The sequence below is a fragment of the Eumetopias jubatus genome, unplaced genomic scaffold (assembly GCF_037043125.1).
Source record: "Eumetopias jubatus isolate StellerSeaLion01/CBP00866 unplaced genomic scaffold, mEumJub1_p1.0 scaffold_16, whole genome shotgun sequence".
Classification (NCBI taxonomy): Eukaryota; Metazoa; Chordata; class Mammalia; order Carnivora; family Otariidae; genus Eumetopias; species Eumetopias jubatus.
The window spans coordinates 38,801,950-38,816,237 of NW_028274822.1; the positions used below are offsets into that span (position 1 = coordinate 38,801,950).

Genomic DNA, 14,288 nt, shown 5'->3' on the forward strand with positions numbered 1-14,288 from the left:
TCAATTAAACAAAAAACGGTCTAACAACCTTTCTCTTAACATGGTTGCTTCAATATCAGAACAAAGCGAAGACTATTCAAAACTCTGACATTTTGGAATTTCAGCATAGTAACCTGAGAACAGTTTTCTTCATATGTCATTTATGTTGCCACAGAAACCATATTAAAAGCATGCTGGAATTACTAGTTGGCTCTATTGTGACAACATTGGATTCTGTGCAGAACTTATGCAAGGTCAACAATTTCAAAGCTAAGGCTGACTTAGAAGACCATGAAGGAGGTTCCCAGGAAAAAAGCTGATGCCAAAAGGGAAAGATTAAGATATGAATGGGAATGACTGCACCAGAAAGCTGTGGAATGTAAAAACTGGAATTATCCAATCTGGAGTTACTATTTGAGAGGAGGCAGAAAAAGAGAGCAAATTGAATATATACTTAAAAAGAACAATGCAAAATTTGATTACATGGGAGGGAAATTTATATAAAACTCTGAGAACACTCTAGAGCATAGGATTTTTAAGTCTCCCTATAGGACTGAGGGAGTCAAAACATGTTCTACTGATTCCCCAATCATAAACTATTGTCTTGCAAAATACATGCTATTGATAAGGAGTCAAACAAGCTCAAAAAACATGATTTCTCATAGCTCTTTGTCCCTGTTAGAGAACAGGGGAACTAAGTTCTGTTTATGGAAGTCAGTATCATCTGACAATATGGAGGACTTTCAAATTTAAAAACAAAACAAAACAACTAAAACATGCAAGATAAAATAAGGAACCTCATAAAAAAAATACCTTCTTGCAGCACTAGTTTCCCTTATTGCTGCAAACATGGTGAAATGAAATCTCATTTCCTTCATTTAAAAACATTAAAAACACTCTCCGTTCACTTGGGTTATATCTGCATTTCCACAGAATTATAAGCATTATTCTCCAATATCAAAATAGCTGTTTAAAGAATTCGTAAACTTCCTGGGTTTGAAGTTCTCTCTGGAAATTGGAATAAAAAGTCCTTCCCATTCATTAACCAAAACAAATGCCCACTCTAGCACTTCCTCATTTCCAACTAACTTCCTATTGCTTCCTGTTTTTTAGATCAGTGAAGCCAAACAGTGTTGGCCACAGGAGATTCAATATTGTGAAAATTCCAACTATCTTTACCTCTTTATTAGTGTCGGCACAGAAAGCTCAAAAAAATGCAAAGAATATATAAATGAAAAATATGCCAACATAAAATAATGTCTTTCTAGTTTTGAAATGACTAAGATATTCTTTTTTTTATTGTTAGTCACCATACATTACATCATTAGTTTTTTTTAATAATTTTTTATTGTTATGTTAATCACCATACATTACATCATTAGTTTTTGATGTAGTGTTCCATGATTCATTGTTTGCATATAACACCCAGTGCTCTATTCAGTACATGCCCTCTTTAATACCCATCACCAGGCTAACCCATCCTCCCACCCCTCTCCCCTCTAGAACCCTCAGTTTGTTTCTCAGAGTCCATAGTCTCTCATGGTTCATCTCCCCCTCCGAATTCCCCCCTTCATTTTTCCCTTCCTACTATCTTCTTTCTTTTTTTTATTTTAACATATAATGTATTATTTGTTTCAGAGGTACAGGTCTGTGATTCAACAGTCTTACACAATTCACAGCGCTCACCATAGCACATACCCTCCCCAATGTCTATCACCCAGCCACCCCATCCCTCCCACCCCCCACCACTCCAGCAACCCTCAGTTTGTTTCCTGAGATTAGGAATTCCTTATATCAGTGAGATCATATGAGACGTGTCTTTCTCTGATTGACTTATTTCGCCCAGCATAATACCCTCCAGTTCCAACCACATTGTTGCAAATGGCAAGATTTCATTCCTTTTGATGGCTGCATATTATTCCATTGTATATATATACCACATCTTCATCCATTCATCTGTCGATGGACATCTTAGCTGTTTCCATAGTTTGGCTATTGTAGACATTGCTTCTATAAACATCAGGGTGCACGTACCCCGTTGGATCACTACATTTGTATCTTTGACTAAGATAGTCTTAATATAAGAATTTGCTCACCAAATTTGGTTAGTCTTTACAGTCTCAAGACCTTTTGTCAAAGTAATGGTAAACAGTTACTTATATGTTGTTCTTAAAGTACACTATATATTAGAATCCTTGCTTTATGATGGATGTCCAGTTCGGAATATCTTCTGACATTTAGGATATAAGATGCAATTTCTTTTAATGTGTTAATGTTATTAACTCTGGCCAAGGTTTTACGATAAGTAATTTTTCTTATGGCACAAAGGTAATCATAAATACACCCCAAATTATAATTTTCAACTGCCATATATTCACCAATGCAAGCAGATAGTTGGAATTTTTGAAGTTGATTTTATTACAAATTTCAGATACACACATTAGAAAATTGTTTTACTTGGACCCTTTACAAATGTATTAATTTCACCAAATCTGGAATACTGGCAGTGTAAAAGTCTTAAACTAACTTTAAAGCTAACAAATCAAAGGCACAGTATTAACACATTTAAAATAACTTGTATTCACAGGACAACATCAAGAGGTGCTTTATAAATAAAGTGTTATTAACCTAGATCCAAAACTATCTAACTATGACACAACCAGGAATGAAGCCCTTGATTAGTTCCAACCTATCAATTTCTAAGACTAAGATGTTATTTCTTGTAAGAAGAAAACATAATAGTCATAACTACTATAAAATCTAACTCCCAGAACTTAAGAATGAATGACTTATGAACAAAGTTTCTGGACTTGATTAAAAAGATATAGGAAACCAAAGAAGATACAGAATTGGTGACAAGTGTACTTGTAATGCAACTTACACTACAGTAAATTATTTTTCATGGCTCTAAATTAGGTCATTCAAGTCTTTTACCCCAAATAAATTTTAAAGATTTGACAAGTGATAATATGCTATTTTCATATATAAACTGCTAATATCCAGTATTTGTCAAAAGGAGGCAACTGTTGTCTATCACAATCTAATACCCACTTTCCAATGGTGTCTGTAAATAGTAACAAGTTCTGAACTGTAAGTTATAGAAATCAGTCACAAGAGTACAAAAGTCCCTGGAGAGAAGTAGTCCACCTAACAATTACAAATATAAGGAAACACTTCACAAAGTTTCATTACTATGAAGATGATTTTCCCTTTGTTCAAACTTCGAACAAATGAAGACTTTTTCTTTACTGCAGGAAACCAACTGTAGGTAGCTATATTTTTAGGCATAAGTATTTATGTCTGGTTCCAGTATGGTCAGGTTAATACATAAATACTTTAGAAACACAGTTCACATTAGTGGAAAAATCCAAGTTTCTCATGTAACCACTCTTCAGTTAGGTCTTCGGTATTTCTTATTTCAAATACCTTGGTTAGTTCAGCTGTTTGGACTAGCTTATTCTTACTCCCAGCATACATCATCTGTTGTTCAGGCTTACATGCAACAGGACTGGAGAAAATAAAGCACAGAGGATATGAAACTTTTCCATCCTCATGTTGGTATTTATAACTATACACAATGAAGTGAGGTTGTCATTCAGGCAGTTCATCTTTAAGTTCATCCAGTGAAATGCCCTCAAACCCTTTATCCAGTACCACCAGGTGTTTATCCTTATCAATTTTCATTATAATGGCAGCATTGTTCATTTCTTTGCGAAAACGAAAGTTTCTCACCTTTTTCACTAAATCTTCAGCGACATCACAAACTACCAAAGACTCACCCATTTTCTTTCCAGCCATCAGCAGCTCCTCACCTTCCCTCGGGCTCCTTTGAGCAATCTCTGTCTTTTAATTGGATTATTTAATACATTCACATTTAATGTTGTTATTGATATTGTTGGATCTATATCTGCCATTTTGCCTTTTGTTTTCTACATGTCTCATGTCTTTTTTGTTCTATTTCTCCTTTACTCTTTTCTTTTGCTTTGAATAAATATTTTTAATGTAGCATTTTAACTTCTTTAATGTTTTTTTTTTTCTTTTTTGAATTATTTCCTTAGTGGTTGTTCAGGTCCTATCATGTATCTTAATTTCCAGTGAGAAACAGAAATAGTACTTCTATATAGCTCTTTTCCTTTTTTTTTTGTAATATTATTGTTACATTATATCCATAAATATTACAATACATTGTTATAATTATTACCTTACATAATCTTATCACTTTTAAAGAATATGAGCAAGGAAAAGAAAACCAGTATATATACTTTTTTCTATATTTACCTCATTTATCATTTCTGGCTCTCTTCCTTTGTTCCTCTGGGCTCAAGTCTGATGTCAAGTCTGGTGTCATTTTCCTTAACCTAGTAGAGCTTTGCTCCCATCCATCTCCTTTGTGCTATTACAGGTATTCCCTCCTTTTTGAAAGTTTGCCTTGTACCATTCCTTTTCATGAAAGGCCTATATTAGTACCTCTTTCACTAACTGAAAGAAACCTAAAGAGAATTTTCTTTTTTGTGTAAAAAGGTAAAAAGTGGAAATAGCATTCTGCATTTGTTTATAGCAAGCTGTGATAGAGGCAGCACACACCCTGAGTAGCAAGAGTGCACTACCAAGCTCCTTTCCTGGGAACTACACTCAGCATCTCAGCATCATGCCATCATAGCTTTGAACTCTGGGAACATGTGTGCTTTACCTTGATTTTTTATTCATTCTGAAATAAATTATTTTTAATTCCTATGAGCTCTCATCATATCTTTTAGGTTAAGTGTATATATGACCAAGATACAGTACAGATAGGATAGGAGAGCTAGGTCAAACTGAACTTCACAGAAAGTCAACATTTCTCCTCATTACCTCTGTGGGTCACATTCTGTAGAGAAAGAGCATTGCTTTTATCAGCAATATTTTGTAGGGCTAATCATTTATGAAAAAAAGAAAACAAGAAAACTAAACAAATATGAGGTTAAGTGGAATTATTAAACTGTGAAATGAATTTTTAGGGCAATATTCTCAATTTATCATATATCATCCCAAATTTTGAACTTCAAAAGAAAAATAGACATGGGGTTAAATATTAAAAAGATATTTTATTCAATTATAAATAAGAACTTAAAATTATGCAAATGCTAAGTACAATTTCAAGTTAAGTAGTTCCAAATGAAGGGGAAATAGATTTTCATAGTGAAGAAACTATTCTCATGTCGATTTTAGAGGTTTTTCATTAACATTCTCCTGTTAACATTTCTAGAAGATTTATGCATGCACTGATGGGAGAATTAACCTCTGAATCTGTAATGTCAAGTGTTTTCCATAAAAAGCTTAGCGATATCTGCTTGAAGAATTTGGCTGTTTACAATTCGAGATGACACTACTAATTCTACAGAAATGATCTTATTAATTGTACTTGCAGATATATTAAGTGGCAAAAACCTAGGATTTAATTTAGTCTCAATTTATGTTTCCATAGATACCTGTCCATTTATGGTATAGAATTCAGTTTAGCTGGAGCAGCACTGTCCAGTAGAAATTTCTGTGATGACAGCAATGATCTGCACAGTCCAGTATGGTAACCATTGGCCACATGTGGCTACTGAGCATGGGAAATATGGCTAGTATGACTAAAGAACTGGATTTTTTAATTTTAGTTAATTTAAAATTAAGTAGACTCATGTGGCTAGAAGCTATTGTATTGAAGACCACAGAGCTAAAATCATTAATGGTAATTCTGCTGTTTTGATTCACTTGTCCTGTCCCTATTTACCTTGCTCTCTCCCCGACACACAGGCTAACATTGACTGCCACCCACAATTGTAAAAAAAAGAAATGCTATGTTATTATTTCAATTTAAAAATAATAAGATGTATTCTAGAGAAGCCAAGTACACAAAATCATTTAATGGTTGGAAAACAGTGGTTATTAAAGAATAGAGATAAGTGCACTAGATTATTTGTTATTTTCACCATTATCTTTTTTTTTCATTACCTTTTTAAAACAAACTGAAATTTGAAATTAAAATATGCATTAACTTATAAATAAAGTTTTCCTCAGGGGTTTTAACATGAAAGTTCCAAGAAAATGGAGCAATATAAAATAGTAGGATCACACAGTATATCTAAATAAACAGGTGAAAAAGTTTTGTTCATATGAAAATTGCCAGAATTCGTTGTTAAATAATCATTCTCTTTCACACTGTAGTAGGTCATGGAGACTCAAAGATGAAACGGATTTTCCTCAAAAAAGGCACTTCTTGTAGAGGGGAGGCAGACAAGTAGAGATTATTAAGAGAAAATGGATTAATGTTTGTGATGTGAAATACACACAAAAAGACGCCTAACCCATTTGAAAAGGGCGGTGGGGATCAGTTAAGACTTCCTTGTGGAGAATCTTGACAGATGAATAGGAGTTCACCAGTTGACAAAGCTGAGGGAGTAGTGTGTATGAAGAAGAGAAAAGTAAGAGGACATGATAGGAACAGGGTGATGCAACCATGCCAGTACAGCGGGACCGCAGGCTTCTTAGACCAAGGTGGGGGAAGGTGAGTACAGAGGCAAAAAAAAGAGGCTTGACAGGGGGGAGGGTTCATCATTGTAGGGCCGTTGGACTTTAACCCGAAGGTAGCGAGTAACTGAAGGATTCAAAACAGGGGTATCTCTTTTATATTGTGACATTTAGTCATAGCCTTGCAGATGTATGGAAAGTGGATTGAAGTTGAGCAAAACTAGGGAGAGCAGTGAGATCAGTGAAAAGATCGAGAAGTCAATGAGAAACCCTGAACAAGGATAAGAGGAAGATGGATGCAGGGGAAATAAGTTCTCTTTGTAGATAGGGAGGCAGGATGTTGAGGGATTTTAACTGTGAAGGATGGGGGGAATGAAAGTAGGTGATAGGCTTGAGAACACAAAGAGGCAGGGAAGTTTTGACTCTAATGATAATAGGAATTGGAACAGCTATGGAGCCCTCGGTGGGGCTGGCAACCACCACTTTGAGAGGACACCATCTCTCACAGTTGTGTAGCTTTCCTAGATTGTGAGGCAGGCTAAGTAGTGGTATAAGGTGGGTGTTTTCTCTTTTGAATTCGGCTAAAGATCAAGGGATAAGTTAGTTGTGGGCATTGGTAAAGGGGTACTTAAGAGTTATGATAATCTGTTTAGGTTGAATGAAAGGTATTGAAAACGGGCAGGGATTGGTAAGTTGGGAGAAATTTTGGTTAAAGAATTGGAAGACTTCATGAGGACAGCTAAAAGAAAGTGGGTGGGAGATAGTGACAAAGTTGTGAAGATAATACGTTATAAGCAGAGAATTGAAAATTGAGGTTTTGTATTTCAAAAGAATCATTTCTTGCTATAACGAGGTCTAGGACATGATCTTATTTGTACATGCCTGAAATGGCCTGTCATTTGAAATGAAATGAATGTCATTTGAATTGAGAAGTACACAGTGTTCTGAGGCTGGGATGATGAATACATCATTTTTAAGGACATTGAAGTCATTCAGGAAAATGGTGTCATTTGGCGTAGAAAGGGAGACTGTGGGCCAGGTGATAAATAAGTCTTGAAATATAGGGAACTGAACTGCAGGTAAAATAATAAATAAGGAGAGATCAGGGGCTATAAAACTGGACGAGACAGACTTCAAAGAAAGTTGTTTTCACATAATAGTGGAAAACTAAATGTTAGGAAGGGGCAGTGTGGATCTAGTCTCCCTAGGTGATGGTCAGTCATATGCAGCCACCAGAGGAGACACAGAAGAGGCTCAAAAGAGCAAAGTGTGTTATACTCACAAGTCCTAGGAACTGGAGACATGGCTCACCAGGCAGGGCCACATGAGAAAGCACCAGTGTTGGTCTGGAGGAAGAAGGGGCAACGGCGAGGGGCCTACTCCATGGCCTTAACTGGAGTTTCTGTAAGAAAAGCAAGGCAGGGCAGAGTAGACAATTTAGGTTGGTTAATTTGAATAATTTCAGCAGACCTAGTAGTCCTTAGTTGCCTGGTACCTGGCTCTGAGATGACTAAGGCAGAATAATATCACCTCCTGGAGTATATGAGCCACATAGAAGGGATTTGGCTCTGGGTTATCTAGTTTTCTGATCAAAGGCATGATTCAGGCTAAGCTCTGTGCCGTCACTAAGAATTGACTAGCCTGGGGAGGATCAGTTTCTTCCCTACTCAGACAATAAGGCAATGGTCTCAGCAAGGGCTATATTTAACATGTGGCAGAGAAAGGAAGGACGCATGTTCTCTTCTGCAAAGGTTAAAGTGACAGGGTGTGCTTGCCATGAAATGGGCAGTTTCAGAGATGGGGGAGCATAAACTATGTGAAAGGTGTATAGCATGGTAGGATGTTCAAGAGAATGGATGAAATATTTATATTTTGTGGAGTGACCAAGAGTGATTAGAAGTATGAAAAATTAGTTGGCTTTTATTTTCCAACAGGAATTATTTTATAAAGTTGTTTTGATGTTAGTAAACTGATAGCTTCAACGTCCCATTACTATTATAATACCTTATTTGATTTTTTTCATGATTCTTATCAACGTCTGAAATTACCCCTGGTTAACTGTCTCCTGATTATATTCCTCCCCTAATAGAAGATCCCTTCCCTAGAAGAGTAGGTAGGATCTTGTGTTTTATCTTGTTGCTACATCTCTAGTCCTCAGAACAATGCTTGGTATATAATAAGTGCTCAATAAATATTTGTTAAACAAAATAATTAACTCAGTTACATCCTGCTATGTTATTATAAGTGGGAGAAAAAAAAGCCTAAAAAGATTCTACCTGACTTTTTAGCCATTGTTCGTGACATATCATACATCATAATTATGCCACAGCTATAGTGGGGTGTCAATATAGAAGTAACCCTAACATAGTTATTTTTATTTTGTCAAACACTTGTATAGTGCTTCTGTAGATCAGAAATTGTTCAAATTACTTTTACTAATATTAATTCATTAATTATTAATAATGAATTGTTATACTGCCTTAATGGTTTCCTAAGGGATTTGCTTTGGGTTTTATAAACATTTGACTTTAACCACTGAAATATGCTGAGCATAAGAATATCATCTACCATCTGTGTCTGTACAGAAAGTAAACATTATAATAAGGTTAAGTGAATATCCTTAGCAGCTCTTTGCTGGGCTAGGCACTATTCATGAAAACACATTCTTTTTGTCTGATGCCATACAATAACCATTTAAAGTCCTATTAATAGATCCTGTATTAAAAGTTATTTATCTATTGATTCAGCATCTAGCAGACTGTCTTCATTTTGTTGCTTAAAGATATTGTGTGTTACAGATTTCTATTATGTCTCCTACCCAGCTGGCTCATAATTATTAACAGATGCTAACATTCATCTCACTAAGATGCAGTGTTGAATTGCAGCAAATCCCTTTACACTAATCAGTCTGTATTTTAGGCTTTGATTCAGGATGACTTTTGCCATTGATTTTATACATCTATTTCAAATAATTCTGATGGAGTTTTCAAATTATGCTTGGTGCCATTGTCCACAGAAAGAGAAGATGGTATAGACAGGGCTTTTCAAAGTACTTTTCATTCTTTAGCCTTTGACAGAATTCTAATAAATAAAAGGTATGTACCATTGGTATAGGTGTCTTCTTTCCTTTTCCCATAAGATGCATGTGTAGCTACCTTAGTTGGAAATAGGTATATAAATCTGAATAATCAATCTTTTCACTCTTCAGCTGGGTCAAAAGCTGTATCATCTATACTGGTGGTTTCTCATGGCCCCAGATCTGTAGTTATCTTTGGGTGGATGCTTCTTGTATTTCAGTAGTCCATGATGAATGTGATGCCCACAATCACAATGACCATGAAAGAGGGCTTCCTCCTACCAGTTCCCAGTAGCTCCTATTTTGACTTATCATAAGTGAACTGGGCTTCCCTGCATGGGCCATTTCCTGGGATGAGTTATCTTTCCCTAAAGAAATGATCAAGAATCAAGTACATTCTTATGCTTAAGCATTTCACACTTCTGGCATCCTCTGAAACTGTTCACCTCTATCTAGTTTCTTGGGCGCTTCAAAAGAGGAGAGAATTCCAAAGGAGGAGAGGAGACAGGTCTAGTGATAGCCTGTGTAGGATAGGGAAGGTGGGAAGAGAAATATTGATAGTATCCATTTTACTTCTCTGGCTAAGGTTTTATTTTCCTCAGAAACATAAAGTGCATCATAGCATGCTCCATGATCTTATTCTTCCAAGTCCACCTTATGGTCTACATGAGAATTTTATATTTCATTAACGACATTTGGGCCTTATGTTTTGATCTGGAAACCTAAGTCTTTATACTTAAGTGAGCATTGTATTGCCTGTCGTTCTCCAAGAAGGAGCAAGAAATTAAATTTTTTCTTGTTTCTTGAGTAGAGTGGGGAAATCACTGTGACTGTAACTGTACTCCGATTTACTGATAAAAGCAGAAATCTTCTGATTTTCGTATGCCTTGGGGCATTAGGGCAGCTCCAAGCCTCCCCAACTCAGCCTGTTCCTTTTTGCCCACACACTACAATACGCTTTCCTTGAAGTGGCCTCTGGTGCACAGATGGCTGGATGGAGATCACTAGCGTGCGACCTCAAAACTTGCTATAATCATCTGTTAGTTCAGGGGTTTTATTGTTCGTTCTTTCAGACTTTTACATAGATGATCATGTAATTGGCGAACAATGACAGTGTAATTCTATCAGTTTTTGCATCATGTAGATCAATTATTCAGTGCATACATGTTAAGAATTGTTATATCTTCTGGGGGAATTAACCTCTTATCATTATGTAATATCCTTCTTTGTACTTGATTACTCTCCTTACTTTGAAGTTTGCTTTATCTAAAAATAATATAGCTACTTTCTTTTGATCACTGCTATTTTTTTCTCCATCCATTTACTTTTATTTTCTGTGTCTTTACATTTACTTATTTATTTATTATTTATTTATTATTTATTTTTATTTTTTTAAAGATTTTATTTATTTATTTGACAGAGAGAGACACAGCGAGAGCGGGAACACAAGCAGGGGGAGTGGGAGAGGGAGAAGCAGGCTTCCCGCCCAGCAGGGAGCCCGATGCGGGGCGCGATCCTAGGACCCTGGGATCATGACCTGAGCCGAAGGCAGACGCTTAATGACTGAGCCACCCAGGCGCCCGTGTCTTTACATTTAAAGTGGGTTTCTGGTAATAAGACATTAGTTGGGTTATATATTTTTTTATCTACTTTGATCTGTGTCTTTTAATCAGTATATTTAGACCCCATTCAATAAGATTATTGATATAGTTGGGTTAGTATCTACCATGCTTTATTGCTATATTCTATTACTGTCCTTTGTTTCTGTTTTCTGTTTTCCATTCTTTTCTGCCTTTTGTGGTTTTAACTGAGCACTCTATATGATTCTATTTTCTCTTTTAGCATATCAATTATACTTTTATAAGACTTTTTTCAGTACTTGCCCTAGAGTTGGCAATATACATTACAACTAATTCAAGTCCACTTTTAAATAACACTATCCCACTTCACAAGTAGTGTGAGAACCTTATCATAACCAAATATCCTAATTCCTTCCTCCCATCCCTTGTATTATTGCTGTCATTTATTACTTATATAGACACATACATAAGCATATATATATATATATATATATTTAATTCCAGAATCCCTGTCGTGTCTGATTCTGGTGCTGCTCTGTATCTTCAAATTGTATTTTTGGCTTTTTGGTATGAGTTATAATTTTTTCTGAATAGCCAGATTCAGTGTACTTGGTGAAAGGAACTGCTTTAAATAGGCCTGTAATGATGTTTTGGGAGGTGTAGGGGGAGGGGCACGTTCTATAGTCCTATAATTAGGTGTCGGTCTTTTAGTGATCCTGTACCTTGGACTGTGAACTTCACAAGTGTTTTTCAGTTTTTTCCTCCCCGCTTAGGTGAGACAGGGGGACAGATTGGTTTAAGTGTGCTAGGGTTGGATATTTCCCTTCCCCATGTCAGTTAGTCTGTGATAAAACTCCAGCAGGCTGGGGTCTGGTTAATTAATTTCTCCTGAAGGCAGGCCTATTTAAGAACAGAGTGCTCTGGCTTGTTTCAAAATGGTTCCTTTTCTTCTCTCTCTGCCAGAAGTAGGAGAGGATTTTTCTCCAATATTTATCGTGGGAATCTTGGGCAAACTTTTGGACATAATGCTCACAGTATTGTTGCGTTCTATCCTATAACTGACTCCCCCTAGAGTTGTTAATTCTGAGAGTCAACACTGAGTCTCCAGCAATTCATCAATTACACTTCAGGTTTTCCTACCCTAGCACCAGTTCCTGCAGTGGTTTCTGCTTGTGGGCGTCTGCTCAGGTAAACTGTGAGTCCCAGTCTTCACCTCTCTGCCTCTCTAATCTCTGGTGTAGCATTTGTTCTGTTCTGTGTCTTTCTCTCTCTTATGAACTCAGAATAGTGATATATGTAGCAAGCATATGAACTTATAAATAATGAGTCCACTATAATGATTTTCTAAAACATGAAATTTATTTACTTCCCCTCAAAATATCAGATAATCTCTCATGTTTTTTATTTTCCCTAGTCAAAAACCATAAAACTGTTTATGGTTTAACTATTTACTTCTTTAAGACCTATAGTAGATTGAATGCTAATACTATACTAAAATCCTTTAAGTGGGTCAGAATATCCATATCACATTATAATACAACCAAGCCTGGAGAATAATTTGAAGATTTATACTAGGTTTTTATGAATTAAGGATTGACTCTCCTGCAAAACTTTAAGTAACAACCAACAATTTGTAGATACTATAATCCTTATTAAACTCAACGTAATGATCAATATCCTTTTGTGGTTCAACAAAGTATTCCACATCTGCCTAAAAAAAAAAAGCCTAGCTTTTAATTTCTAGATAAAAATGGTCAGTATTCGTATATAGTTCATGAGTCATTAAATACTCTGTAAACCAGAAACTTTGGGGGGAAAATATTAACTATTTCAGAGCAATGAGCTGTATTTTAGTCACCAACTGCCCTAGGACAAAAACTATACCAAGAGTTTCCTTTTAAACTTCTTTCTTATAAGGGTGCCTAGGTGGCTCAGTTAAGTGTCTGCCTTCAGCTCAGGTCATGATCCCGGGGTCCTGGGATCGAGCCCAGCATTGGGCTCCCTGCTCAGCGGGAAGCCTGTTTCTCCCTCTCCTACCCCCCCCCCCGCTTGTGTTCCCTCTCTTGCTGTGTCTCTCTCTGTCAAATCAATAAATAAAAATCTTTAAATTTCTCTTACAACAGGAAGAGTCAAACAGGAGAAATTTGGCCCCTTTATTTTAACCTATAAGGAACACATCTATGTAATGAAAATAATAAATACCGTTCATAGTTAATTCTGTGTTTCAAACAATTTTCCTTTTAAAAAATAGTTGTTTTTAGGGGTGCCTGGGTGGCTCAGTTGGTTGGGTGTTGGACTCTTGATTTCTGCTCAGGTCTTGAGATCGAGCCCGGTATGGGGCCCTGTGCTGGGCGTGGAATCTGCTTGGGACTCCCTCTCCCTCTCTCTCTCTTCCCCTTTCCCCTCCCCCTCCCCTGCTGGCTAGTGCATTTTTTTCTCTCTAAAAAAAGTAGTTGTTTTCATAAAAAATTAAGTGCATGACTTAGTTCTTTATTTACAGGATATTGTTTGCACTACCCTGTTTCATGTAAATTGACACTATTACATTATACATTGGTTTAGAGCTCCTCCTGGTTGTGTTATTTGGTCTTATCCCAAAGTTATTGGAAGAACATTACTAGACTTTAAATCAGTATATCAAATAGCTGCAATTACTGTTATTAACAAATATCTCTTCTAAACTGATAGATATAAGGGAATATAGCATAGTTTATGCTATAAGTAGAAAGACGTTATATCAGGCATGCTTTTTTTAATTGGTTTCTTTTATTTGGGCTTAAGAATAAAGCAATAAATAGTGGTTGATTTGATCAAAGATTGATAACCAATTTCAGAGGTTATTTATTTACATATATCTCAATTTCTTTATCTATAAAATCCAAGTGGGTATAACCTTAGGCTGTCTGCTGCATCACCCTAGACTTAAGCAGATAGTCAATCAATTAAGAGAAATTGAGGAAGCCAGAAAATCATTTAAAATCTTTCTGTATATTTCATATCTTCCCCAACACACACTGAAGATGGATTATGGGTAGAATTTTACCTAAAATCTATTGAATGTACAGCCTTTACTGCAAAACTAAAATGGTTGATTGCATTTTATTTTACTCAATACTGTGTTATTTAGTGTGTTTTTCTATAATAGGAAGACTAAGAGA

The 14,288-nt window shown here is 36.0% G+C and overlaps 1 protein-coding gene and 1 pseudogene across 6 annotated transcripts in view; one reads left to right on the plus strand and one right to left on the minus strand.

Moving 5' to 3' along the window:
- NOL4 (nucleolar protein 4) overlaps positions 1-14,288 on the plus strand; it is a 406,663-nt gene that overhangs the window by 238,917 nt on the left and 153,458 nt on the right. The gene's annotated exons all lie outside the window — the stretch shown is intronic.
- LOC114205029 (glia maturation factor beta pseudogene) lies at positions 3,334-3,762 on the minus strand (annotated as a pseudogene).